This window comes from Macaca nemestrina, chromosome 3 (assembly GCF_043159975.1).
Source record: "Macaca nemestrina isolate mMacNem1 chromosome 3, mMacNem.hap1, whole genome shotgun sequence".
Classification (NCBI taxonomy): Eukaryota; Metazoa; Chordata; class Mammalia; order Primates; family Cercopithecidae; genus Macaca; species Macaca nemestrina.
The window spans coordinates 18164313-18190521 of NC_092127.1; the positions used below are offsets into that span (position 1 = coordinate 18164313).

Genomic DNA, 26209 nt, shown 5'->3' on the forward strand with positions numbered 1-26209 from the left:
TCAAAATTTGATGTAACAAAACAGGCATTAACTATCAAGTTAACTTATTTTAAAGGATAATGCCATGTATTACTAAAATTTGTGTGTGTGTGTGTGTGTGTGTGTGTGTGTCTTTGAATAAACACATAGTTGTTTGCTGGTTTTATTTAGTATAATGTATATTTTTGCCTTTCTCAGAAATTTTAACCTTGAAAATAAGGTGGGAATTGCCTTTCCTTTTATATTATAAAATAATTTTTGTAAAGTTGGTATTCTGTACTGCTTAAATATTTGCTAGAATTTATCAGTAAAATCATTTGGTCTTGACGTTTTTTATTGTTAGATTTATAACTACAAATTCAATTATTTAATAAATAGGTATATTTTTTGTTACCATTTCTTTTCCAATCAGCTTTGCAGTTTGTATTATTTAAAGACTTTCTAAATTTCATCTAAGGAATTTCATTTATGCGCACATAATTGTTTATGATAATTCCTTATTACCCTTTAAGAGTTTTTTAACAAATATAGTTATGTCACTCTCATTCTTGAAGTTGATAAGTTAGGTCTTTCTTTTCTCTCAGTCCCCATCTCCCCACCCAAGCCTGAAGTTTATCAGGTTTGGGTTTTATTTTCTTTTTAAATATTTTGATTGTAATTTCATTAGTTTTAAAAAGATTTATTGAAATATAAGCCACACACTATACTTTCTACCCTTTTAAAGTATAAAATTCAGGTCTGTAATCCCAGCACTTTGAGAGGCCAAAGCGGGCAGATCACGAGGTCAGGAGATCAAGATCATCCTGGCTAACATGATGAAACCCCATCTCTACTGAAAATACAAAAAATTAGCTGAATGTGTTGGCGGGCGCCTGTAGTCCCAGCTACTGGGGAGGCTGAGTCAGGAGAATGGCGTGAACCCAGGAGGTGGAGCTTGCAGTGAGCCGAGATCGCGCCACTGCACTCCAGCCTGGGCGACAGAGCGAGACTAAGTCTCAAAAAAAAAAAAAAAAAAGGTGTAAAATTCAGTAGCGTTTAGTGTATTCAGAGATATGTGCAAACATCACCACAGTTGACTTTGGAACATTTCATTATTGGTGAGATAGGAATGTCCCTCTTTCATAGTTCTGCTCTGACTCCACTTTTTCTTGTACTTTTATTTATTTATTATTATTATTTTTTTTTGAGACGGAGTCTGGCTCTGTCGCCCAGGCTGGAGTGCAGTGGCAAGAACTCGGCTCACTGCAAGCTCCTCCTCCCGGGTTCACGCCATTCTCCTGCCTCAGCTTCCCGAGCAGCTGGGACTACAGGCGCCCGCCACCACGTCCAACTAATTTTTTGTATTTTTAGTAGAGACGGGGTTTCACCATGTTAGCCAGGATGGTCTCGATCTCCTGACCTCGTGATCCGCCCATCTCGGCCTCCCAAAGTGCTGGGATTACAGACTTGAGCCACCACACCCGGCCTTCTGGTACTATTGTTATATATATTGCATCTATGAATGGTACAAACTCAACAATGCATTGTTGTAATTATTAGTTTATATAATTGTGTGACTTTTAAAGAATTTGAAGGCAAAGAATGAGTATATATTTATAGATTTTGTTATAATGACCTCTTTATTTTATGATTTTTAGTCATCTTCATCTGTTCCTGGAAATTCAAGTTATCATCTAGAGAATTTTGTTAACCCAATACGGCTTTGTTCCTACCCAGTTTCTTGGTGCTGCTAATGGAAAATGTATTACATTTCTATATGCTATACATTCATCAGCACATTATATTCATTTTTCTCTAGCATTGTTTTTTAAATCAGTTGAGAAAGAAGAAAAAATACTACACATATATACATATACCTGTATATTATATATATATAAAATATGCATATATATATGAATACTAGGTCTTTTTCAAATCAACCCGACATTCTCAAACTTTTAATTATTATGTTCAAACTAAGCTGACAGTTTTAAATATGTTTGTATTCAAAAGTAGCTAGCCTTTCTTATTGTTTCATTGACTCTTTGTTTAATCATTTTCTTTCTTCTCTGCGTTTAAATGGGCATTATTTCCTGTTTCATTTTTTCTATTGCCTATGTGCTACTCATTTCTCCTGTGCTTTAAAATATGCATTTAAAAATGATCTGAGTCCCTTTTGAATAATATTATATGGCTTCATGTGTAAGGCAACATGTTTCCAATTTCTTTATCTCTTCTCTGTGGAATCATGGCCATACATTCCACTTTGATATCTTCTATAAACATACCGTGCAAGGTTACCATTATTATATTACTTTAAACACTCAGTCATCTTTAAAAAATTAACAATAACAAAAATTAATTTATTTACCTCCGTTTATTCCATTTTCAATGCTCTGTATTTCTTTGTCTATTTCTAAGTTTCTGACCTATATCAGAATCTCCATGCAAAATACTTTCTGAATATTTCTTATAGAATAGATTGGGCTGGCTGCAGTGAATTTTTTGTTTTTGATTGATAAATTGTATTTCATGTTTACTTCATATTTTAGGCTTTTTTCTTTTGTAATTTTTTTTAAATTGAAGTATAATTGACAAATACAAATTATATGTATTTTTAGTATACAACATGATGTTTTGATAAATGTATGTATTGTGAAATACTTACCAAATTCAACCTAATCAACATATCTATCACCTTACATTGTTATCTCTTATTTTTGTGGTGAGAACATTTAAAATCGACTGTCTTAGCAATTTCCAGGCATGCGATATAATCTTATTAATTATAGTAACCAGAGGCTTTCAATTTCTCTAGTGATAGCTTATGTTGATCTCTGACTTTGACTTTGATTTCTGATCTTTTCTTTTTGTCTCCAGAGAGCCTATTCTTGCCGGTTTCCCAGCTGTGTGATTCTGTTATTTTTACTCAACCCTGGTATGGTAGGGGGAATGTGGGAACTGGGTGTTTTTTAATGTTCTGGTTAACCTCAGTCTCGAGAAGGAACGGTGAACACTGGCTGAGTGGCCTGCCTTCCACATCCATCCAGACAGAGTGCTGGGCCTGGACTGCTTTCCGTTCCCACTCACATTGGTAGTCTCTAGCTTCCCTCCCCTTGCCTTCCACACCTATTTCCCTTCCTCAGCTTCAGTGGGTTTCCACTAGTGCTCTTGTGCTACAGGTTTTTTGTTTCTTGTTTGTTTTTACCAACTCCCTTTAAATTAGGTTTTGTTTTCACTGTATAGGAGATCAGGGAGATGACCCTGGGTGTTTAGAGAGGGATGGTAGGGCTCTCCCTTTCGCAGCTGCACAAGGGAAGCTTTCTTAGGATACTCCCCCATCTTCCTGTGAGTGCCTGGGAGGGCTCCTGGAAGAAAAGCCTACAAGAGACTGTGAACACTCCTATTTCTGCAACCTCTGGAAGTTCCTAGTCTCATGCAAACCCACATTCAGCCTTTAGCAATTCATAAACATTCTCCTCTAGATAGTACTGAGTTTGGCAATGCCTATCCCAGGTAAGCAATGGATCTAGTCCTATTTCTCCCCATAGCCATGTCTCTTTCTCTAGAACTGTGGAAAGTTGTTTTCCCTTTGACCTTAGTTCTATAATGCTTTCAAGGAAAATTTAATTTTCAGTTTATCTAGTTTTTCTCTAGATTTAAGCATGAAGGTCATGCGCTGTCCAATTCTCCACATCATCAGGCCAACACTGGAATTAAGAAAATGTTTAAGAGGAAAAACAAGTACCCAAGAAACTACCAAGTGTGGTATCACTTGTGATTTTGAGACGGAGCGAGTGAGACAGAGAGTGAGACAGAATACAGCTAACTTTATATTGAAATTATATGTACTATATAGGCTAGATAAACCCTGAAAAGATACAAAAGAAAACTGTTTTTGAAAACCATGCCTGGAAGATACACCAGAAAATGGCAAAAACGTTAAGAACTGTTGAATAAGGAGAGACGTAGAATTGAGATGTCTCTTTAATAACTTCGTATAGTTTTTTAAACTATGTGAATGTCTTGCCTAAACAAATAAATGAACTAGCTTTTAAAATAATATGATAAAGACTTAATAGCAGTAATGTATTTTGCTAAAGATTATGCTTTTGTATAAGTACTGGCTGATAAATTAAGGCACACTATTTACTTGGGTTAACGATCAACATTGAAAATAATAAATGTGGCTGGGCGCAGTGACTCATGCCTGTAATACCAGCATTTTGGTAGGTCAAGGCAGGTGGATCACCTGGGGTCGGGAGTTCGAGACCAGCCTGGCCAGCAAGGTCAAACCCTGTCTCTACTAAAAAAACAAAAAAAACAAAAACAAAACAAAAACATTAGCCAGGCATGGTGGCACATGCCTGTAGTCCCAGCTACTTGGGAGGCTGAGGCAGGAGAATTGCTTGAACCTGGGAAGCAGAGTTTATAGTGAGCCCAGATGGTGCCAACTGTACTCCAGCCTGGGTGACAGAGCAAGGCTCTGTCTCAAAAAAAAAGAAAAGAAAAGAATATATGTAAGACCACGTTTTTGTAGCAGACTGAAACATTTCTCATATTAGAAGAATTTTTGACTTTATCATCAGGTTCCCTTTTTGGCTTGCATTATTAGTATTGCTTATAATTCATGTAAATTAAATTCATAGAAATTTAATGAATTTCCTTAAAAAATTAAGGAAATTTTATAACATTTAATTTGATGAGGGATAGTTTTGATAAAACTACATTATTTCACAATTAACAATACATTTATAAGTTACTCTATGGTAAAATGTGTTAAAAGTTAAGTATATACAAGTACTACTTTCATTCTTTCATACTATTCTTAAAATATTCTATGTATAATGATAACCCACGAATATCCTGTCATCCTTAGTAATCCATATATTTAATATAAATGAGGCTAAATTTCTTATAATCTACTAATAAGTATTAAAAAGAGAAATGTTAAAGTTTGACATTTTGAATCTAAATTTTTAAGACTTTTAAGAAAATTTGTCTATGTATCCTCATCATTTATCTCCCACTTACAAGTGATAACATGCAGTATTTGGTTTTCTGTTCCTGGGTTTATTTTCTAAGGATAGTGGCCTCCAGCTGCATCTACATTCTTGCAAAGGATATGATCTCATTCTTTTTTTATTGCTGTGTAGTATTCCATGGTATATATGTGCAACATTTTCTTTGTTCAGTCTACCATTGATAGGCATTCAGGTGGATTCCATGTCTTTGCTACTGTGAATAGTGCTGCAATGAATATATGTGTGCATGTGTGTTTATAGTAGAATAATTTATATTCCTTTGGGTATATACCCAGTAATGAGATTGCTGGGTCGAATGGTTTTTCTGTCTTTAGGTCTTTGAGAAATCACGACACTGTCTTCCACATGGCTGAACTAATTTACACTCCCACCAACAGTGTATAAGTATTCCTTTCTCTCTGCAACCTCGCCAGCACCTACTATTTTTTGACTTTTTAATAATAACCATTCTGACTTGTGTGAGATGGCATCTTACTGTGGTTTTGAATATACTTTAAGTTGCAGTTAGTTTACATACTAAGTTAAGTTGTAGTTCACTACATATAGAGGCCACTTTAGGTCAAATTCAATTGAATTTAACAACCACTACATAACGTAAGGTGACTACTTTAAATCTAGTAGTTACATAATGTAAGCTATCTACTTTAAATCAAGTAGAGAATATAGATCAGCATACAAAAAAAGACTAATATGAGGAAATCCTGATTTAACTGAAAATGAAGGAAGGCAAGTCAGCACAATATAGGTGCCGTTACTTATTCAAACGATGTTGATTTTATCTTCCTGGTTCAGAGGCTTCAAAAAGCACACTTTAAAAAATTAAAAATTGGAGAGCAATAATAAAATAAAAAATAATAAAACTTCCTTCCTTCACAAAAATTTGTGTTTTATTTAACTTTTTACCATTTTATGCATTCTATTTTTGAGAGTCTTTCCTCTCACTGAAGTTTAGTACAAGTACCTGGAGCCTAAATAATGTTAAACAACTTGAAACCTCTTTATTTCATTTCAAACAGTAATGCAGGTGACTTGAGTTGTTTAGAGATTTTCTAATCTCTTCTAAAGAAAATAGATTGGATTTTTTGCTGACTGAGCCTCCTGAGACATTCATTACACATAGGGTGTTCTCTGATGAATTTTTTGAATTGTCTTACTTTTATTTCATCTTGAAAAATCACTTTCAAGAGGCTGTTTGGGGGCCCTGTGATCTTGATTCTGTCTGTCGTAAATCAATTTTTCAGTAATGCTGTTGAGAAACCTTCGCACACATCATGTTCCCCAAAGTATAGAATACCTTCTCAGAAAAATAGAATTAATTGAGAAATATCCTCCACGTTGTCACAGTTGCATTGCTTAATAAGATGAGCCCCTTTCTCTGGAGAATCGGCAGCTTTCTGACGTTACCTGAGTTAAATCTATTGCTGGAAATGAAGCATAGCAATTTTATCAGGAAAATTACATTTCAAATAAAGAAATCTATTGCATTACATGTTGTTTTTGCTCTGTGCTACTTCATTTATAGATAATTCTAACACAGCATATACCACATTTGTGCTTAAGCAGTGTTAGTTGATCTTTATAAAAAAATCAAGCTACATGGAACATAGAGGATCCTGGCAATATGAGTCTTCTATGAATAAAAATTTTGCTTGTCCACATTACAAATTGAGTGATCAATTTTTCTTTTGCATCAAATTTTCCAATAGAGATTATGAGCTGTGCATTCAACAATTAACTATGCACAAATATAAAACCTGCTTTCTTTTAGTAACTGGAGCACTATTCTTTGACATAAAAGCACAAGCTCATTCTTTCTTGTCAGAAGTAAGAAAAATTAAAATAATAAGAAAACATAGGTATAGTGTTTTATTTATTCATTTATTTTCTGGCCTGACTCAAATTATTATATTCACAGTCACGATTTGGTTCAAAGTAGCTTCAACAAGATGTCCCTTCTCTCTTCAACTGTCTTTTTGCTCCTTTTCATCCAGGTCCTAAATTTAATTTCACTGGCCTATCAGAATTTTTTTATACGGCAAAAGAGGTAAGGATGGGGATTGTGTTATGTGAATAAGTGTTCTGTGTGGGAAATCCATGAGGAGAGAAGAAAAGACACACACACAATACCTTTAAGAGTAAACAATCTTTATCCCATGTAAATGGCAATGCAGGTATAATAAGCAAATTATATAATAATATATAATAAGTAGATTGATATAATAAGCAAATTGCCATGGGAAGGGGAGAAGGGAAAAGATATTTACACTCACCAGACTACGGAGGATTCACCATCAGACCGGAAAGCAACAGCCTGGGCTCCAGAGTCGGCCACTTGTCCATTTACAGATGAAGAGAGGTGTCGTGAAGCTTTGGCGCAGTCTGGGACCCTGTCTCTTTTTGTAACGAGTTGTTTGGCATGAGGTCCAGTTACGAAGGCGCTTCATGACTCGGCTCAAGGAACACAAAAAGTCAACTTGTTTTTTGTGATTGTCTATTGCTTTTCAATATCTAACACATAGGAATAGGTTGAAATAGAGATTTCTCCGAAACAGCACTGGAGGAACGCCTCAAGGGGTTCACACAACCTGTTCTGGGACTTGGTAACCATTGTTTGTGTCCATGTTCAACTGAATTCAAATCTAATATTTAACTTTTCCTCCACATTAAGATAGTGCAGATGATCACGGATCACTTCCTCTGTGTGATACAACTGTTGTGTGATTGCTGATGTTAGTGATAAGTAAATCTTAGCTCTTGTTTCTTCAATGACAACTAGAATTCTGGGGCTGAGTTGAGCTCCCCATCAACCTCCTGGTGAGATACCGCCTCACATCTGTTATTGTTAATAGAATAGTTACTATCAAAATGGCAAAAGGTGAGTGTTGGCAAATGTAAAGAAACCAGAAGGTGTGTGCACTGTTGGTAGAAACGTAAATTGGTGCAGCCATGATGCACAATAGTATAGAATTCTTCAAAAATTAAAAACAACTATCATACGGTCTAGCAGTCTCACTTCTGGGTAACCCTCCGAGGGAAATAAAATCAGTGTGTCAAAGAGAGATCTGCACTCTATGTTTATCGAAGCACTATTCACAACTGCCGAGTTATGTAACCAACCTTAGTGTGTTGATGGATGATGAATGGATAAAGAAAATATGGTACGTGCATACATATATGTGTGTATATATATACAGTCACATGCCACATAATGATGTTTCTGTTAACAATGAACTGCTTATATGATGGTGGTCCCATCAGATCATAATGAAGCTGAAAAATTCCTATGGCCTAGGAACCTCATAGTTGTCTTAACATCAGAACAAAGCACATTGCTCCTGTGTCTGTGGAGAAGCTGATATAAACAACCTACTACAGGCCTACCAGTCATAAAAAGCATATAACATACATTACATAACACTTAATAATGGTAACAAATGACTGTGTTACTGGTTTGTGTATTGAATATACTATAACTTTTTTGTTGTTGTTTTAGAGTATACTCCTTCTACTTAAAAAAAAAAAAAAAATGATTAATGGTAAAACAATCTCAGGCAAGTCCCTTGGAGGTATTCCAAAAGAAGGCATTGTTAGCATAGGAGATGACAGCTCCATGCCTGTTATTGTCCCTGAAGACCTTCCAGTGAGACAAGCGCTGGAGGTGGAAGGCTGATGATCCTGACCTATATTGGCCTAGGCTCCTGTGTATATTTGTGCCTTAGTTTTCACTAAAAAAAAAGCTTAAAAAGAGACATTTAAAATTTAAAAATATGAAAAGCGTATAAAATAGGGATACAAAGAAAGAAAAATATTATTACACAGCTGTAAAATATTTTTGTTTTAAGCTAAGTATTAAAGACCCAAAAAGTCAAAAACTATTAAAACGTTTATAACGTAAAAAGTCAAAGTAAGCTAAGTTTAAATTATCACTAAAGAAAATGTTTAAAAGCAAATGTAGTGTAGCCTAAATGTACAATGCTTATGATGTCTATAATGGTGTACGGTAATGTCCTAGACCCTTCACATTCACTCACCACTCACTCATGGACTCACTCAGAGTCAACTTCCAGTCCTCCAAGCTCCATTCAAGGTAAGTTATCTACACAAGTGTACTATTTTTATCTTTTATACTTTATTTTTACTGTACTTTTTCTACTTTTATATGTTGGGATACGTTAATACTTACCATTGTGTTATAATTGCCTATAGTATTTGATACAATGACATGCTGTACAGGTTAGCAGCCTAGGAGCTATAGAATATACCACATAGCCTAGGGGTTTAGTAGGCTAGAGATTTGGGTTAGTACACTTTATGATTTCTGTACAATGACGAAATTTCCTAACTATACTTTTCTCTGAACATATCCCTGTCATTAAGTTATGTATAATTGTTATATATATATATACACACACACACACACGTATATTTACACACGCACAATGGAATACTATTCAGCCTTAAAACTGAAAAGAAGAAAATACTGTCATTTGTAACAATATGGATGAACCCGGAGGACATTATGCTAAATGAAATAAAATAGGCACAAAAAAGAAATACTGCACTATCTCACTTGTATGTAGGATTTGAAAAATTTGAACCCCTAGAAACAGAGTTTAAAATGGTAGTTGCCAGGGGCTGGCAGAGGATGGGATGAGGAGGTGTTGGTCAAAGAATATAAATGTTGGACACAGTAAATAAGTTCTGGAGATGTGTTGTACAGCGTGGTGACTATAGTTAATGAGAATATATTGTAGTCTTGAAAACTGCTGAGAGAGTAGATCTTAAATGTTCTGACCCCAAAAAATAATAATTATATGAGGTGAGGGATATGTTAATTACCTTAATTTAATTATTTCACAATTTGTACTTACATATATCCAAACATCATGTTGTACACTGTAAATGTATATTATTTTAATTTCTCAGTTATACCTTAATAGAACTGAGGGAAAGGAAATGAAAAATGTACATATTAAAATAAAAATTAAATTAATGGTTAAATACCATATTAAATATAGCTTAAAAGAGAATTGTCGATCTGGAAGAGAGACAGAAATAATTACTCAGTATGTAACTTAAGTACTTAGATCTGCGGCCTTCTAGACCTTGAGTGGAGAACCCAGTCATGCAGTGCCTGGACTTCTGACCCACAGAAACTGGGAGCTAATAAATTTATACCGTTTTAAGCTGGTAAATTTGTGGTAATGTGTTATGCATCAATAGAAAATAAATACATTGTACCCATTTACATTATACAGTGACTTAAATATCAAAAAAAAAAAAAATGACCTTGAAAGCTGGCAGAGAGAAGACATGTGTAGGTAACATTGATGTTAGACTCCTTATCAACAATAAAGGATTCCTGAAGAGAGTAAAATGACATCTGAAATTGCTGAAAAAATAATAATTTGAAACCTAGAATTTTATATAGAACATGACTTTCTTACAAGAATGAAAGCCAAAAAGAAGTAAACATCTTCAGTTAAACTCAGATCAGAGAGCATTTTTATTCATCAACTTTCAGTTATGTAATTTTAAAAGACGCATTCTTGAAAGAAGGTTAATAGTCCCAGCAGTATGATCTTAAATTAAAAAAAACAAACAAATAAATTGATAAACATAAAGTTAAATCTAAACAAAGATGTGTTAAGATAATTACAACAAAATAATATTGAATTTACAGGATAAAAAGAACAGAACTAAACTGTACAACTAGCCACGTGTTCCCGGGAAAGGGTTAGGAAAGGTAAAGCTTTTGAGGGAGAGGCAGAGAGAGAGAGAAAGAGAGACAATGAAAATAGGCAATCTTTACTGAATGTCTAATATGTACCAGACACTATGCATACCTTTTACACATTTTATTAAATACTCAACACAGTCCTATTAATAGTACTATTATTATATTATTCTCATTTTAAAGAAGACAGCAAAAAAGTGAAACAATTTTTCAAGTTTACCCAGTAAATGAATGGCTGAGGTGGAATTCAGAATTGCGCAGTTTGATCACAAACACTAAGCTTTTGATCCTTAAGCATTGTGACATCTCAGGAAGGTATTTTAAAATGTAACTCAAAACCTTACATAAGAACTTTTTTTGTCATTGGGAGAGAATAAAACTCATTCTCAGTGGAAGTATGGAAAGAAAGAAATGGCAATACCTTTTTAAAAAGTATTAAGTGTAACTAAACCAGCCGTTTAATTTTTTAATCACTTGGACTTTTAAATACTTACTTGTACTAGATAAAACCAAATATTTAGTGGAAGTCACTATGACGTCATTGTACAGAGCACAGTCATTGTCAATGTGGAAATGTATTTCAGCTTTATCATACCATATTTAAGTGATGTTGGTTCTTTCTGAGTACATAAATATTTTTAATGGGGTGAAGTATGTCTTATCTCACAGAAGGGTTTTCTTATATGTGACTAGACATTTTTCTCTCATTCTTTTTAGGATTCTCTCTGTTTTTAATTTTGACTTTTTTTTTTTTTTTTTTTTTTTTGGCAGAGTCTTGCTCAGTTGCCCAGGCTGGAGTGCAGGGGCGTGATCTCGGCTCACTGCAAACTCTGCCTCCTGGGTTCATGCCATTCTCCTGCCTCAGCCTCCCAAGTAGATGGGACAACAGGTGCCCACCACCATGCCCAGCTAATTTTTTTGTGTGTTTTTAGTAGAGACGGGGTTTCACCCTGTTAACCAGGATGGTCTCGAGCTCCTAACCTCATAATCCTCCTGCCTTGGCCTCCCAAAGTGCTGAGATTACAGACTTGAGCCACCACGCCCGGCCCATTTTGACATTTTGACTAATTATGTGTCAGGGGAAACAATGGTGTTTCTATTTGGGGGTCTCTGAGCTTCCTGCACCTGGATGTCTAAATCTCTTGCTAGATTTAAAAAGTTTTCAGCTATCATTTTGTTAAATACCTTTTCTATGCCATTGGTCTTCTCTTCATCTTCTGGAACACCCAAATTTGGAATACTTTCTAACTTTATGGTGTCCCATATAATACATAGGCTTTCTTCATTCTTTTTATTTATTTTCTTTATTTTTATTTTTATTTTTATTTTTTGTCAGACTGGACTATTTCCAAAGACCTGTCTTCAAGTTCTGAAATTCTTTCTTCTGCATGATTTAGTTTATTGTTGAAGCTCTTGATTGTACTTTTTATTTGATTCATTAAATTCTTCCTTTCCAGGATACCTGTTTGATTCTTCTTCATGATATCTTTCTATTCCTTTGATAAATTTCTTATTCATATCCTGAGCTGCTTTTCTGATTTCTTTGTATTATCTGTGTTCTCTTATATCTCACTGAGCTTCCTTAATATCATTAATTTAAATTCATTTTTCACAATTTCATAATTTTGTTTTTCATTGGAATCTGTTGCTGGAGAATTATTGTTTCTTTGGAGGTGTCATCTGTCCTTGCTTTTTTATATTTCTTTCATCCTTACGTTGATATCTGTGCATGTGGTATAACTATTGCTTCTTCCAGTTTTGGGGGTTGTCACAGGGGAAGATTTTTTCCTGTGGATGTATCTATGCTGTTGGTTGGGTAGGGCACCTTGGCTTTGGTTCTGGGTGTGTGAAGTCGTGTAGTCTCCATTTGATACTTCTCAGCTGTAAACAGTGACAGTAGTGTTTGTGATTTCCTCAGTGGCTTAAGCTATAGTTATTAGTGGAGGCCATGGTGAGGCTTTGCTCCAGTTAGTTTGCTTTTGTGCTGGTAGCAGCAGTGGTGACCTGGGCAGGAGGGTGAGTCTTCAGACCCCTAAGCAATATGCATGGCATGTGCAATGTCAGTAGCTGGACAACCCTCAGGTTCCCAGGAAGTATGCACTGGTGTTAGTGGTGGCTGCAACCAGCTGGACAGGCTTCTACGTGGAGATTGTGCAGGTAGGTGCTGGCAGCAGTGGTGGGAGCAGGTTGGATGGGCCTGTCCTCAGGCTCGTTAGAGGGATGCACAGTTGCCAGTCATGGTGGGCAGGTCAGAGATATTCCCAGACCTGACAGCATGCTTGAGCACTGCCAGAAGGTTTTCTGGGCCTGTTGGTAGATTCCCTGGTGCACAGACATGCACTGTGGTGTCCAAAAACATTGATCAATTCCCAGGTCCCCAAGGTGGCAGTCTTCGGCACTAGTGGAACAGTGCCAGATGGGCAGTCCTGTCCTTAGGCATCTCCTACCCGCCTATCTGGTGTTCATGGGCATAGGCTATGGTGAACAAGAATGGGACAATTTCCAGGGTCCTGGGCAACATGCTTGGGCACACAGGGAGGGCTTAGTGCTAGATCACATGGGCCTGTCAGTCTTCAGGCCTGCAGGTCATGCACAAGGACTCAGGCTATGGTGGGCAGGGTGGGACAATCATCAGTCCCTAAGCGGTGAGCTCTGCTGGTCTGACGGCTGTGGCCCTGTGCAAGAGTTCACAGCGGGAATGTGGACCACCAGGGGTCGTTCACTTACCATTTTCCCTCACTGGGAAGCCTCTCTGGGCTCCCAGCTGCTCCTGGCCAGGCCCTCTGCCTTACCTCTTTCTCCTTCAGTGCCTTAGGTGTTTCCTAGCTTCTCTGCTGAGCTCCAGCATTCTCTCTTAGATGCTCTAGTCAAAGTGTGATTATCTACACTGGCTATTTTGTTTCTTCTTTGTGGAGGAGGGGAATGTCCTGCGCTTCTGGTCAGCTGTCTTTAAGTCTCCCTGTAAACATTAATTTTGATCACTAGTAAATACAAAATGTGTTAAATGTCTCCATTCCAGAAGCATACTTCAGGTTCGCATATGAGGTATGGAACGTCCACCTTTTCCCGGTTACTTCTTAGATGCGGCATCTTGTGCATACGGACTGCAGGGAAAAATGTTTTCTCCCTAGAGAAAAAGATTCTTCTAATTTTGGATTCAGTGTGAAGTCAAGGCTTACTTTTGACATGTGCAAACTTTATTATTAATATTATTAAATATTTTGGTTTTCACTGACAGCGGGACAGTGAGGATGCAGAAAATCAGAGAAACTTAGATGCAAAAAGTAACAGAAGTCACTACCTGTAGAGACTTCGACATCAATAATAAAACAGACTAAAAGTTGATCTGCTCTTATTATTACTATGTGTCAGGACTTACAGCAATGCCAGTGATAATGTACTTGTCCCTACCGAGGCAAGCTGTTCTCACCGACCTCGCCCTGAGTTGCTCTGTGAATGGATGAGAGGCATGATCAATATAATGCATTCAGATTTGGCCATCTTGTCATTCTTTCAGATTAATGTCAACAAAATGAAAGCAGATTAAAATGTACAATAAAATACAAGAAGAAAAAGAAAGAAGTAAAATTATGACGTAATTATTTAAATTGTAAATAAATACAAGTATGCTTTCTTTAGAAAAAAACTTCTATGGCCCAAAATGAAAATTACAGTTACTGCCCTGTGGAATCAAAGCATCTAACTGAGGATGACGGCTTCTTGTATTGAGGCTGCTGTAAAATAGCTAAATATTCAGACGACTCAAAAATTGTACTATTTCTTTGTGTTCTACTGGCATGTGTTTATAATGCAAAGTATTACTTTATTTAAAAAATGTAAACATATGTGTTGCTCTTTTATTGTTCATTCTGCAAATGGTTATTTTTATTTTCTAGCTGCTTGGAATTTTTCAAGAATCTCTATTATTTTAGGTACTTTACGAATATTTTGGAAACCGGAATAAACTGCTGAAAGCCTGGGGCATCTGGGTGCTGTCTGAAGAGGGATTCCAAGATGAAGAATTTGCATGGGTATTTTAAATTAATTACCTTCTAAAGTGTAATTAAAAGGCATCACTTATCATTTGAAGAGCAGTTGGCAAAAAATATATACATGCATCCTTTATACAGCTACACTCAACCAGAACAGGGATTCCCAGAGACTGAAGTTAGAAATTATCAGCACTTTTGAATTGGTCATTTCAAAATACTTAAAAGACTCTTCAGTGTTTACCTTCTTTATTTTTCTTCTTCTTCTTTTTTCCTTTTTTTGAGATAGAGTTTTGCTGTATCACCCAGGCTAGAGTGCAGTGGCACCATCTCAGCTCACTGTCACCTACGCCTCCTGGGTTCAAGCAATTCTCCTGCCTGAGCCTCCCAAGAAGCTGGGATTCCAGGCATGTGCCACGATGCCCAGCTAATTTGTGTATTTTTAGTAGAGGAAGAGTTCTGCTATGTTGACCAAGTTGGTCTCGAACTCAAGTGATCTGGCAACCTTGGCCTCCCAGAGTGCTGGTGTTACAGGCATGAGCCCAGCCTATGATGCTTGACTTCTTAAGAGAAACAGAAATCATATAACTCATCATAGTATGTTGTTGGTTTTGAATGGCATATATCTTACTAAATTCTGTGCACAAACATTATTTTTATTGTTATATTTAAAAAACATAACTGCACCTAGACAAGGATTTTATATGTACATTCAATTTGAATCAGAAAAAAAAAAAAACTTTTTTAAATTTTAGGTCACTGTAGTAACTTCAGTGATATTAAGTTATTTTAGTAGAGGAATAGATTTATAAATTATTTGTTATTTTATTTATCTCATCACTCCTCTATTATATAATTCTATTAATTAGAATTTTTCTTTCTCTTTTAAAATTGTTTTCAATCAATATGTTTTTATATTTATTCATTTTGCATTTCCTTTTGCTTTCTTGTGCTTTATTTTCATATACAGCTTTTAAATCTCTTTTCCTGAGATGTTGGTGGACCAGGAGAAAGAGGATAAATAGAGCTTAAACAAGTTTAATCACTTATTTTTTTAAACAGGTTTAAAAACTTTTTAAAGAAAATTTTATTACACATTGACAATTTATAGTTTTATATATTTATGAATTGCAAAGTAATATGATTTGTGACTCCAACATGAAATAATTAAATCAAGCTAATTAATATATTCATCCCCTCAAATACTTATCATTTTCTGTGATGAGAACATTTGAAATTTACTCTCTTAGCAATTTTGAAATGTACTGTATTATTAACAATATTCACCATGCTGTGCAATAGATAAATTTAATCACTTCGTAAAGAAAAAAAAAAAGGATATCCTCTAAAGCACTTCTACAGTATAAAATTACTAAAACAAAAAATACAAATAAAGAAAACACAACAATAAACAATATTTTTCTTTTGTGATATACATCAGTTTTTTTATTTTAATACCTTTCTTATGCAGTAGGTAAACATCAGAAATGAATATTTCATTGAATGCAATGTATTTTCTTTCTTTGTTTTAGTTTCCTGGTGATAATCCATGATCTCTTCTTAGAGACCTACTTGTAATTAAAACTCTTATTGCTTGCTATATGCATTTTTTGCCTTCCAGAATAATGTTCTTTACCTGCTTGTGTTTCTATAACTTTGAGAACAGTTTTATGATTGTACTCATTTTAATAATGTTTTCTCATTCAAGTAGTACAACAAGTCAAAACTTGTTTTGATTCCTCATAAAAGACAGAAAACAAATAAAAGTATATTACAGATTTAATTATTCAACTTTTGAATTAAAGCTTCTATTTTTATTTTCTTTTTATATGAAGACTTGAAAATATTACTAAGTAATTATAGTCTTTACACACTGCATACATGTGTAAATTGTGTATTGCTGATTTATTATTTTAAAATACATTGCAAAATGTGTTGAAGATAAAACTTGTTTTTAATCAATGAATTCCATTATAGACAATGGCCAATAGATTTTCACAGTTGGGTGAGGTGCACAGCCTTCTAATGATATCCCAGGAGGAAATGTTCCCAGTTGGATGTATTTAGCTAACCCAAATCTTCCCTCTCTTGCTTGCATTTCTCAGGCAGAAAGTACTGATAGTGCAACACGCAGAAACAAGGAAGAAATGTCCAGAACAATCCGGGCTGTGTCCTCATTTTGTTAGAATGAGATGTTCTATGGCGCTTGCCCTTAGTGAGCCCGGTGGCACCTTATAGTGACTGGAGTGCTTTCAGTGTCCCTCAGCTGCGGTGCAACATGGGAAGCATGCAATGAGACTCTCCATTCCCTTGGCGGCTTTCTCGGGAAACCAGCTCGCCATGGGTTCTACGCTTCCAGTTATCTGTGCGACCTACCCTTGAGTAATAAATCTTCTTTGCCTGACGTGTGTGGACATTCTGTCGCATCAAACTCATGCACTTGGTAGACAACCTCTGCGTATAGTAAGGCAGTAAAACCAGTCTGTGAGGTGCAGTGCTATCTCAAAGGATCATAACTCCCTGGCTGTTTAAATTATTCTCAGTTCATCTCATATGTGGATGAAGTTAGAGACAGCTGACTATTTCAGAATTGCAGCTACCAGACATCTGTTAAACCTAAATCTTTATTTCAAAGTCTTAATAAATATAAATCTGTTTCTCTAGTTGGGATTGTAATAGATGGCTAGAGAATAGATATTTGTTAGAGGCTTACAGTGTACCAAATCTTAAGCTGGATGTTTCCTTGCATTGTTTAATTTATCTTAAAAACTTTCTGGAAAAAAATGCATACATCTCATATTTACAAAAGATGGAGATGAGGTAGGCATTAAGAAATCTCATTCCTACTTTGCTATTTGAAGTAGTAGTATATAAGAAAGTCAAATGCATTTAATCACAATTTTTGTCGCATTTGATAGGATAATGCAAATATTTTTATAATTGACACAATTTTTAAAAGATTCATGCTGGAACAACGATTATAGTGCATAGGAAATAGTCTGGTAAGTCTTTTAAAGGTCATAAAGTCTCTGACATAGGGAAATGTCCTACCTATAGTTTAGATGAACTGGGTAAATAAAATGAATTGATCACCACTAGTTGTTTTTCTCTTTTAAAATGCCAATAAAATAACAGGAAACCACTGAAAGTTACAAACTTCTGATGAACAAAACTATCAGGCAAAGGACCACATAAGCAATTTCAATTTAATTTTGGATGGTGATAATTAGATTTAAAAGTAGTGAGTACTGTGCCAGGCAGTCAAAAAAGTAGCCTAGAATGTTTCTAAAGTGTGATGCAGCTCAGAAAGAAGCTGATTTTACCTGCAGAAATCTAGAATCTAAACAGTCATGGATGCAAAATATGACTGAGGAGAAATAAAACAAGGAGCTAAATTCAAAGGGATTAACTGAAACTTTTCATGGGAGAGTTTACTTTCCTGTCTCTGAGATTCACACACCACATGGTATCCCAGCATTAGCCCCCAGGCTGGTACCTTAAAGGTTCATGTAGGAGAATGTGCAGGTCCCAGGGGAAGGTGATGAGCACTGGCATTTGGCGGCCTTCTGTTAACCTTGGCTTCTAGTCCTATTCCACTAATGCAAAGATGAACAAGAAATGAGCACAGCAGCATACCCACAGCTGCCAGCATTTCATTTCCTCATTCTTAGATATGAATGGAGAACAAAATATCCTCTCAACATCTTATTTAAGCCGTCACAATGAAAAATTGCCCCAGAACACAGGTAATACAAGTGACCAAAAAGAATGTAGAACAAAAGCAAAATACATAAAGACATTCTAATGTGTATGCCCAGAGAAATTTAAGAGATATGGCATCCATTTTTGAAATAAAAGAAAATTCACGTAATAAAGCAAAGATATGGAAAATTATAAATAAATATCTAAATTAAATTAAAAGATTTTCAAGGAGTTTAGAAAACACAATCACAGACTGTTCCCAAAACACCAAATAAAATCAGAGATATAAGAAAATGTGAAAGATAAGAGACAAACAGTATTGATAAATGACGCCAAATATCCAAATAAAATGAGTTCAAGAAAGATAAAATATGATACGTAAAAATAAAATTCTAGCGGTAGCTCACGCCTGTGGTCCCAGCACTTTGGGGGGCCGAGACGGGTGGATCACGAGGTCAGGAGATCAAGACCATCCTGGCTAGCACGGTGAAACCCCGTCTCTACTAAAAATACAAAAAAAAAAAAAAAAAAAAAAATTGGCCCGGCGTGGTGGCGGTTGCCTGTAGTCCCAGCTGCACGGGAGGCTGAGTCAGGAGAATGGCGTGAACCCTGGAGGCGGAGCTTGCAGTGAGCCGAGATGGCGCCATTGCACTCCAGCCTGGACGATAGAGCAAGACTTCGTCTCAAAAAATAAATAAATAAATAAATAAATAAAAAATAAAATAAAATTCTAAGTCCCCAATCAACTGAACAGACCATCTTTTGTCCAAGGGGAGCCCATAGATACCCCACCCCCGCCAAGAAAGAAAACTGAGTTCCAGCCCTGACAGGACAAAGGGCCGAATAGTACAGGACAAAGGGCGTCGTTGTACCCTTCTCTCACTAACTGCCATTATTAGTTCTGTTTTTTCACCTAAGGGCTAAACAGAAGCCAACCCCTTGAAAAATATTCCACTACGAGTATCAACCAGCCTTTCTTGGTTGGGCACTGACACTGCCTTTCCCTTTCTGTGGTTGGGAACAACTGATCAGTATTTCTTCCCAGTAAGAGGCCAGGGATCAGGAAGTGGTTCTGGCAGTCAGTTCACAGAGCACAGAGACTGCACCCAAAGGGCTTTCCTGTGCTCTGCTTCAGCTTTACAAGTGAACAGACTAATAGTAATTCATTTAAATGTTAAGTCTCTGTCCCCACGGTGAACATGGGTTTCCTATTGCATACATGTTAGCCTACTATGCACGTGCACGCCACCCCCTATTCATAGCACCTCCTATAATCTGTTGAATATGTAAACTTAGTAGCTACCTCAGTCAACATAAATTCCTGTTCACTTCACCTCTCCCTTGAAGCGCTTGCTTTTCAGTTTCAGTTGGAGGCTCCGCTTCCTGCTTTGATGCTAAGATACCCACTTTTAGAAATAAAATGCTTCTTTCTAAATTTATAGATTTGTGACTTTTTAATTCGGCTGTTGATAAAAACAGTCAAACTCTGTAAAATATTTAAAGAGGTTTATTCTGAGCCAAATGTGAGTGACCAAGGCCCAAGGCAAAGTCTCAGGAGGTCCTGAGGTGGTTAGCTTACAGTTATTTTTTATTTATTTATTTTTTTTGAGACAGAGTCTGGCTTTGTCACCCAGGCTGGAGTGCAGTGGTGCGATCTCGGCTTACTGCAAGCTCTGCCTCCTGGGTTCACGCCATTCTCCTGCCTCAGCCTCCCGAGTAGCTGGGACCACAGGCGCCTGCCACCACGCCCGGCTAATATTTTGTATTTTTAATAGAGATGGAGTTTCACCATGTTAGATGGTCTCAATCTACTTACCTCGTGAGGGTTACAGTTTGGTTTTATATGTTTTAGGAAGACATACGCTATTAATCAATACATGTGAGTGTACATTGGTTCAGCCTGGAAAGGCAGGACAATGTGAAGTGGAGGCTTCCAGGTTGGAGGGGGATTCAAAGATTTTCTGATTGGTTGAAAGAATTAAGTTATTATCTAAAGAGCTGCAATCAATAGAAAGTAGTGTCTGGGTTAAGATAAGGGGTGTGGAGACCAACATTTTTGTTATATAGATGAAGTCTCACAGGTGGCCACTCTTAGTTTCAAGTACTAAAGTTTCAAATACTAAATGTTATATGAATCATGTTATGTATTACAATGTGAATTATGATATGAATCATCATGAGCACTAAGACCAATTGACGAGTAGTGTTTGATGATGGTAGACTAGGTGATTTTGCTCTTGTAATCACCTGATAGGCATTTTGTGCCCACTGTACAGGCAAAGTCAGTTAACTGAGACCGTGGCATTGTGGTAGAGAAAGAGTTTAATTGACAGGAAGCTGGCCGTGTGGGAGCTATCATTCAAATCCACCTCCCCAAAGGTTCAGAGCTTAGGGGAGCAAAGTTTTCTATTTAGAGCAAATGTTTCCTATTCAGATATTTAAAGGGTGCCAGACTCTCCAGAAGTGAGCTAGTAATAAGTGAAGGAGATTCTCAACAGAATGCAAATTTCCCCCACAAGAGACAGCTGTGCAGGGTCATTCCAAAATATGTCAAAGATACATATTTTGGTGTAAATACTTTGATTTCCTTCAGGGTCTGATATCTGTCATGTGATGTTCTACTGGAATCAGGTTGAAATTTGGTATCTTATTACTACAAAGAGTCTGTTTTGTCGGTCTGAAGATCTCTATTTCAATGCTAGTGCTGGTCAGTTGTGCCTGAACGCCTAAGAGAAGAGGGTATAATGAGACATGTCTGGCCTCCATTTCTGTCATAGCCTGAACTAGATTTTAAGGTTCCTTTGGGTCCTCTTGCCCAAGATGGGGATCCATTCAGTTGGTTGAGGCACTTAGAATTTTATTCTTGGTTTACATAATAAAAGTCTGGAAATTATCTACTCTTCCTACCACCAAAAGGAAGAGATTTTTTGAGTTTCAGTATAGGAATCCCCTCACTGGAAGAGTCTAGTTAGTATCCTGTTAATGAATGAAAAGTAAACCCATCTGTTAGATCCCGGGGTCCAGGTCTAGTCCAGCCTCTGCTGAAGTTTGAGGGGAGTGGGTGGATGGGCAGAAAGAACACTCAGAGGGCTGTAGGCAGGTGAACGTGGTTTTTATTGAGCAGCAGCTTTCATTAACAGCTTTCTCATTAGCTCTTTTCACATTGTCCACCTTTATCTCGGCTGTTTGCTCTGGCTCTGTGACTCCTGCCACCCCCACACCTACAGCTGCATGGCCAGCTCTCCCTTGCTTTCAGGGTCAGCAGCTTAACTCTTTCTCTCTCTTGTCACCTGCGCAAGCCATGCTGTGGCTCCCTATGTCCGTTTGCAAGATGGACAGCTCTGGTTCTCTCTCTCTCTGGGCACCAGCAAGCCCAACATGTCAAGTCATGTTGAGCCCAGCTGAACCCCAAGAGCTCCTCTACAGTGTTAACAGGGCAATTACACCTTTTACAAACAACAGTGGCTCAGAGCCAATTATAAACTCACACAGGTTATATAACAAGTGGAGTTGTGCACCTGCGTGCCAAACTCAGTAAGTCATGAAGGCCTGGATATTTGCCTCTGCCTATTGCTTGACTAAAGCACATTCATGTACCTTACACCACCAAAGTATGCAACTGCAAAATTTGAAAACCTTAACTATAAAGGAAAGTAACTAAAACTTTTGGAGAAGAAAATCAAGGTAATTTAGGAAGTTTAAAGGTGGAATAAAGACAAGGAAGGATTTATAAACTGTATAACTCTGATGGCTAACATTTTGGATATTATTTGAACTTTTTCAAAAAATAGAAGAAAAGTCATACAAGTTTACTTAACATGTATACACAGAAGCCATCAGGATGAAGACGCAACTTCTCAATGAGGTACAGGAGCTTATATATCATCTTGAGGTTACAGAAAGAATGGGCACTTGGATCATTGTAAAACAAGTTATGGAAGAAGGACAAAGAAGAATTCTGTTGAGGGACAATAAATGAGTACTAGGGAGAAAGATAGTATCCATAACCTAAATTGATTGTAAAATAATGTTCTTTGGATTTTAAATAATTGGAGACAATCACTATCTTTAATAAGGGTCTGTTCATCTGTGATTCCTGTAAACGATAATGAGATAACAGGGAGGGGAACAGGAATATTTATTCTCCTTTGTGGGCCAGTCCTGTCTTTATGTACATAGTGGAAAAATCTCTTGCAGTTCTTTTTGATCGCTAAGGATTTAAAAAAAAAAACAAAAATTTGGGATCTGAAAATAATTTGACCTACTGAATAATTTGCCTAAGGCTATGCAGCTACTTGAGAGGCAGAACTGGGCTTCAGGGCCTGACAGCTAACTCCAGAGTCCGGGTCCTTAGCCTCCAAACTGTAGTACCTCTTATAGAAATGATCAGCATTTATTGAGTGCTCACTGTCTTCCAGGCATTGTGCTAAAGGCTTTACATATATCAACTCATATGCCTTCACCGTAACTCGAGGTAGGCATGATAATCATAGTTGAGGAAACTAAGACCCAGAGAACCTTAGTGAATTTCCAAAGGTCACACATATAATAAATGACTGAGTCAGGATTTGCATACAAACCAGCTGGCTCCAGTGCCTGGGCCCCATGTTTTTTGCCTCTTATGTGTTTATAAGTGTGGCAGGATTTGGACTGAGACAAACTTTCATTGTAGTTCAGAGAGTTTGGGAGAGGGAATCTTGTGTGTGTGCTTTATTTTATTTTATTTTATTTTATTTTATTTTATTTTATTTTTATTTTATTTTCCGTCAAACCGCAAAGCAGATGTTAAAGGCATTACATTTGGTAGGACACATGGAAGGAGACAATATTATTTTCTGGCCTGCTCAAGATGACTGATACTGTTATTTAGGTGAAATTGAAGATTGACTTAATGATTTCCTCAAAAATAAGCAAGGGATTGAAAGAGAAAAAGGAAGACAATGGTGTAAAAGGATAGAGGTAGCATGTGTGAAAGACAGGAAGAGAGACTATAAAAGGTATTTCAGCCATACCAACTCTAGAGATTTTAAAAACAGCATCCCCAAGCTGTGTGAGCAGTGAAGGGACATGCTTCTCCCACAATACAGCTTGCTCTTTTCTTTCAGCCACATTAACAGAGACTTATAGTTGGTGTCTTACTAGGTTCCTTGAAGTTTCAAATACTAAGTGTTATATGAATCATTTTATAATTACTAGGTGAATTATGGTATGAATCACCGTGAGCACTAAAACCAATTGACGAGTAGCATTTGATGATGGTAGAGTAGGCGATTCTGCTCTTGTAGTCACCTGATAGGTTGTTTGCTGCACAGGCAAAATCAATTAACTGAGACCATGGCATTGCAGTAGAGAAAGAGTTTGATTGACAGGAAGCTGGCCATGTGGGAGAAGGAGTTATTACTGAAATCTGCCTCCACACAGGTTCAGAGCTTACGGTTTTTATGAACAATTTGGTGGGTAGAGGGCTAGGAATGGGTGCTGTTGATTGGTTGAGGATGAAATCATAGGGTTGTGGAAAGTGGTCCTCTGCACTGAGTCCACTTCTGGGTAGGACCACAGGACCAGTTGGGTCATGGGTTCAGGTGCGGTCAGTCTGAAAAATATCTCAAAAAAAAAAATCTACAATAGTGATATTATCAGTTAGGAACATTTGAGAAAATCACAAATCTTGTGACCTCTAGCTAGATGACTCCTGAGAAGCAGAGGATTATAGAAACTGTTGCTACATTTTAGCAGAATTCAGGCCTCTCTTATAATCCTATTCTCATGGTCTTTCATTAGGCTTACAAAGGCGATTTTTTGTTCCTGAGCAAAGAGGGAGTTCATTTTAGGGAGGGACTATTATCACCCTTGCTTTCAAGTTAAACTGTGAACTAAATTCCTCCCAAAGCTAGCACGGCCAAACCCAAGAATGATCTCGAACAGCTCCATCAGAAATAAGATAGAGTCAAGCATGTCAGATTTCTCTTACTGTCATAATTTTGCAAAGGTGGTTTTGCGCGCGCGCGCGCACACACACACACACACACACACACACAGACACATTCCCTCTCTCTCTCTTTCACTTTCTTGTTCTCTTGCTAACTCTCTCTTACTCTCTGTCATTGAGTAAAACTGAAAAGCTAGACTGAATATATATTTAAACTTACCAGGAAGTATCAAAGAGCTAGCAAGACAGTGATGAATTATAGAACAAGATCCAGGATGCATGCTTTGTGGTCATAAACAATGAGGTAAAATAGTAATATGTAGGTGAATAAATTTCATGTGGTTAGAAAATACAGATGTATTTTCCACTTGAGGTCAACAATGTTCACTTTTGACCCTTTTGAGGTTTTCATTTTCCTGATTTCATTTAGCAAGATCTCTGAGCTATTGATTTCCAGACACTCTCTCTATAACTCTAAAAGCGGTTTCTTAAACTTGAAAGAAAAGAAGCTCAATTTACCAGAAAATTATTTAGGCATATCAAAGAGGTTTTAGTTTGTCTTCTTTTCATATATCCTCTCTAATAATGGTTCCTCATTGGATTTGTAAAATTGATAATCTTAAATCATAGAACAGTTTATTCCTAGAATAGAAAAGAAATGAAAAAGAAAAGAAAATATATTGCCCACTCTTTCTTATTTTTTGTTCCTAGCTTCATTTGTCCTCCATCTCATTTTCAGAGAATCACCTCCACTGTTGTTTTGGGAAATACGTCCCCACAGCCACCTCCTTCCTTATGAATTGGTTGAAGTGCCAGCATTCTTCAGTTGAGCCAATCAGAATCCTTCTCAGTCTGATTGGGACGGTTCCTTAGTTTGGATCCTACTAAAATTCCAACTCAAATGGTTATCTCTTTTTAAGTAATGAAATGTAAACATTTCTTGACTATCATATTCTCATTTGGGTATTAGAAATAAATAAATATGATTGGCTACTTGAAAGTACAGTGAGTTAAATGTTCAGAGAGACAGAAAGTAGGAAGTTGTAAAGGGAATTCTGATAGTGATCCATTTCTTGATTTCAATTTTTCCAGAGTCCTAACTTGAAACTTTTTATCCTCTTGGACTTTGACTCAGCAAGATGCTTTGGTGCATTGTTAATCTTTGCTTCCTTCTTAAGCTAAGTTTACTTGGCCTATTTAAGGATAGTCACAAAAGAGAGTTAATGGATACCAAAGTTTAAAAGAGATAGCACTATCTCACTGTAACTTGGAAGTGAACCGTAATTGGAAATTAATATTCTATAGGTAATGAAAATTCTTCAGGAATATGCAGAGCTTTTCTCCCTAAGCCTCAGAAGTACAATATGACATACTAAGTTTAATTCACTTAATAGAAAAAATTACATGACCTCTATAATTATTGATATTGTTAATAGTTTTTCCTTTAGGATGTTTTGCAGGTATCTTTATTTCAACTTATGTTCTCTTTCTTTAGTCGAGGTTTGTTTTATTATATTTAAAGAAATGAGCAAAATATATACGTTCCATAAAATAATTAAAAATAGCTACCCTTGAGATTTCAGACCCTGAATATTGGCTTCAAATGTTTCAGACTACAAAATTGATTCACCAAATCTGAGATGAAATGTCAAAGGTACATGACCAATTATTTATGACATTTCATTTGTAGTTAAGGCTATAAATTGTTCATGATGAAGTCTTGAGGGAGATGCTTAAATGTCAAATACTAGAGTGCTGGGTTCTATATTAATTGCTACTTTTATGATTTATACTTTTTCAAACTTGTTATCTTTCTACCATTTAACATTAAGTACATTTGACTCTGTAC

At 36.5% G+C, this 26209-nt stretch overlaps 1 long non-coding RNA gene across 1 annotated transcript in view; it reads right to left on the reverse strand.

The window, feature by feature from the left end:
• Window positions 1-26209, reverse strand: part of LOC105466680 (uncharacterized) — a 68063-nt gene that overhangs the window by 32230 nt on the left and 9624 nt on the right. The window contains exon 2 of the long non-coding RNA XR_011620482.1: window positions 7274-7454. This is a non-coding gene — a long non-coding RNA (uncharacterized lncRNA). The remainder of the gene's footprint in view (window positions 1-7273; window positions 7455-26209) is intronic.